The sequence below is a fragment of the Leucopleurus acutus genome, assembly GCF_964270905.1.
Source record: "Leucopleurus acutus genome assembly, chromosome: 10".
NCBI lineage: Eukaryota > Metazoa > Chordata > Mammalia > Artiodactyla > Delphinidae > Leucopleurus > Leucopleurus acutus.
Genome location: NC_139153.1, coordinates 37,555,812 through 37,559,406, shown reverse-complemented (window position 1 = coordinate 37,559,406; position 3,595 = coordinate 37,555,812). Strand labels below are relative to the sequence as shown.

At 41.8% G+C, this 3,595-nt stretch overlaps 1 pseudogene across 1 annotated transcript; it reads right to left on the bottom strand.

Annotated features, from left to right (window-relative positions):
* Nucleotides 1-1,476: 1,476 nt before the first annotated feature.
* LOC309967062 (mitochondrial import receptor subunit TOM20 homolog) lies at nucleotides 1,477-1,914 on the bottom strand (annotated as a pseudogene). The gene has a single exon. The product of its transcript is annotated as a mitochondrial import receptor subunit TOM20 homolog (transcript).
* Nucleotides 1,915-3,595: the final 1,681 nt, after the last annotated feature.

Sequence of the window (3,595 nt, the reverse complement as noted above, 5' to 3'; positions counted from 1 at the left end):
TATAGAATCGGTAGTAATATTCCCACTTTCATTTCTTTTTTCTTTTTTAAGTACCAAAGATCTTTATTCTCGGGTCTGATACTGAATCTGTGGCTGCAGATAATGTCACTATTCTGAGAATTATCTTCATTCTTTGCAAGTCTTCAGCCACAAAGTTACACCTTATTCTCATAACAAGATAAGTGAATCAGGCTGGAAGGGGATTAAGGAGGTACACTGATGATAAAAGCAAAGGGGAACACACACTTTTACAAGCATATTGTCCCAGTTACCTTGAAAGTTAAATTTCAGATTAATTTACAAAAGTAGTGACAGTACCATGATTTAAGTGAAAATCAACACAAGTTATACCTTAAAAAATAAAAAAAAATCAAATCAGAAATGCTAAGTCAGGCAAGCATGCAAAATTCAGAGTATTAAAAAATGCAACGGGTTGCCCAAACAGATATATCCCTCAGAAAAAGGGACATGAAAATGCTAAACAGAACTAAAGGAATTAGAAGCTGAATTAGCAGACCAATTCCCTCATTTTATAAATGAGGGCAGACATTAACTGGCGAAGCTTACTCAGCTAGATTAAGGGTGTATACAGATCTAATTCCTGGTGCTATTTGCAACTACACATATCTAAAATACAAGGAGATAAATATCCGGAACACATTAGGCCCACTGATTTAAACAAAACAGTTCAAAAGTGGGGGTGAAGTTGTTATTATAGCATAGTAGCACATTATACATATGTAAGATATTAAATGGCAAGAAAGAATCTCTTAAGATTTTAATGCTCAGTTAATACACAATCAAGTTTCCATCCAATTTTCTGATGTATAGCGAACTGTACTAGCTTAAAAAAAAAAGTACGTTCTTCAGTGTTCTTCTACACTTTTTTTGGCCTATCTTTCAAAACTGAGCACTGGGTATTTTTTTTGTTTGTTTTTTGTTTTGTTTTTTTGTTTTTTGTGTGGTACGCGGGCCTCTCACTGTTGTGGCCTCTCCCGTTGCGGAGCACAGGCTCCGGACGCACAGGCTCAGCAGCCATGGCTCACGGGACCAGCCGCTCCGCGGCATGTGGGATCTTCCCGGACCGGGGCACGAACCCGTGTCCCCTGCATCGGCAGGCAGACTCTCAACCTCTGCACCACCAGGGAAGCCCAACTGGGTATTTTTAATGTAAGTAATGTGATGTTTTATATGTACATTCTAATTGCACGTTTTAGGAATAAATAAAATCCATATTTCAGTAACTGATAGTGTATTTATAAAATGAAAACCTCTATCAAAATACAGTTTTCACTGGGAAAAATAAATAAAACAGACAAATGGATCTACACAAAGTAAAAATTAACTTTGGTAAATTTCAGTGGAGGACAGTCCATAACAAGCTTATTTGCCCTTACTCCCCCAGAGCTGATCATCTTCCAAGTTAAGATTTTAAAAATATTTTTAAATTGAGATTATCATGTTGACATTTGTTTCTCATTCCACATCATCTTCAGCCAAGCTCCGAGCACTTACAATTCTCTGACTAATTGTTGGGAGCTTAGTCAGAAGCCTCTGGAACACTGGTGGTGGAAGAGTTTGCTGCCACACTTGCAGTAACTACTGTGGCTGTCCACACACAGCAATTGCATTTGTCAAATGGTCCACACTCTTCTCATATTCACCTTGAGCTAGTAACTCTTCACCAAGCTGTATTTCTTCAAGGAAGAATTTCGGAACGGCTTCAGCATCTTTAAGGTCAGGTAACTTGGAAAGTCCAGCTCTCTCTTTGGCAAGCTTCTGTTTCTTTCTTCGTTCTCGAAGCCTGTTCTTGAAGTTGGGGTCACTCTGTCTCCTGCGGTCGAAGTAAATGCAGTACCCAATGAAAAGGGCCCTGCACACGCCGGCGGAGATGGCGCTGTTCCGACCCTCCATCTTCTCTCCAACGAGGCTTCTTTTCTTCCCGTAAAGAAGCTGTTGGCTCAGAACCCTCAGAGCAGACTCCCACTTTCATTTCTGATTTTAATAACTAGAATATTTTTTTTCTTGGTCAGTCTAGCTAAAGGTTTGTCAATCTTATTGATCTCTCAAAGAACCAACTTTTCATTTCATTGACTTTCTCTATTTTTCTGTTCTCTATCTTCTAGGTCCTTACCTTGCTGTGGGTCCTTTCCCCAGAAAACTGTCCATACATATCAGAGTCTGCATACACATTCAGTCTTCACAGACCCCTGAAACCCAAGGAACTCCATTTACAAATTTTGGTGCTGAAGGGCTTAAAATTCCAGTGGTCCCTGAAAGATTAAACTGGGTAAAGAACGAGGCATAAGACAAGCAAAGGGACCAGCACTGACAACTCATCAGGCACTGAATCAGTGAGAGCCTCTTGAACTTTATTGTGGTAGGTTGGGTTGGGACCTGAGCATCTGCATTTATCAAAAGCCCCCAGGGAGGCCAGGCTGTTTGTTCTGGTCATGGTTTGAGCAATGAGACTCTAAACAACCACACCCCCTCTAGCTCTGCTTCTCAGGTAAGTTCCCCTCTCCATAAAAGGCATCCCCAGGTAGGCAGGTGTCAACCTTGACTCCTCCCTTCTCTTAACCCCATTTTCAGTTACCAAGACCTGAGATGCCATTTCCTAAACATCTCTGACTCCATTTGTCCATTTGTACCCCCCTCTTCAGTTTAGTTCACCAACGTCTCCTGCTTGGACCGTTGTAGAGGTCCTGTTACCCCCAGGTGTGATCCCCAACCTCCACCTGTGGTGCAATTTCAAATGTAAGTTGTCTTAAATTTTTCTTTTTTCCAAATTTATTCAGCAGACATTTTAATTAAGAAATCCTATAAATTAGGACCACCACAATTTCAGACACTCCAGTGTGAAGTGTATGTCAATAGCTACATCAGGAGAATGAACAAGACATCGAATCTTTTTAAAAAATTAGTTTAACTCCCTTAAAGTTTGGGGGTGGCACCTTATTTAAAGTGCTTTCAAGTTTCATATGGGTAAAGCCAGAGGTTTCTCCTCTTGGAGAGTCACATTTAAGAAAACGGTTTCGGTCACTCACAAAGAGCTGGTGGCAGGAGGAAACTGAGGGGAGAGAACTCATGAAAGCTCAGGCCCAAAGCTCCATGGAGAGCCAGAACAGAGCAGAAAAACAGCCAGGGTCTCATCCATGCAGTGCAGACATGAGAAAGGGTGGAATACAAAAGGCCGGCCAGGAGGGCAGAAGAGAGACTCGAGACTGTTTATGCCTGTTTCTGAGAAAGCTCATGGAACAGCCAAGAGTGGCCTCACAGGAAGAGGAGCAGTTCTGGATAGAAGGAAAGCACAGAAAAAAACAAATAACTCTTCTCACACAACCCTCTCCACCTATGTGTCCTCTGGAGACTCCAAGAGGCAGCAAAGTGCAGACAGGGCTCTTCTTGGAGCAAGAGAAAGAAAAGACACAGGGGTGAGTTAGCTCTCCCAGGAAGCCCACAGCCTTCCACCTAAGCATGACTTAAACTTTTAATGTGACTTACAAGAGCCTGTGTGACCCTACCCCTGGTCATATTTCTAGCCTTGTTTCTTTGTATCTTACTCATGCATTTCCCTCCTCTTGGCCTTTACCTA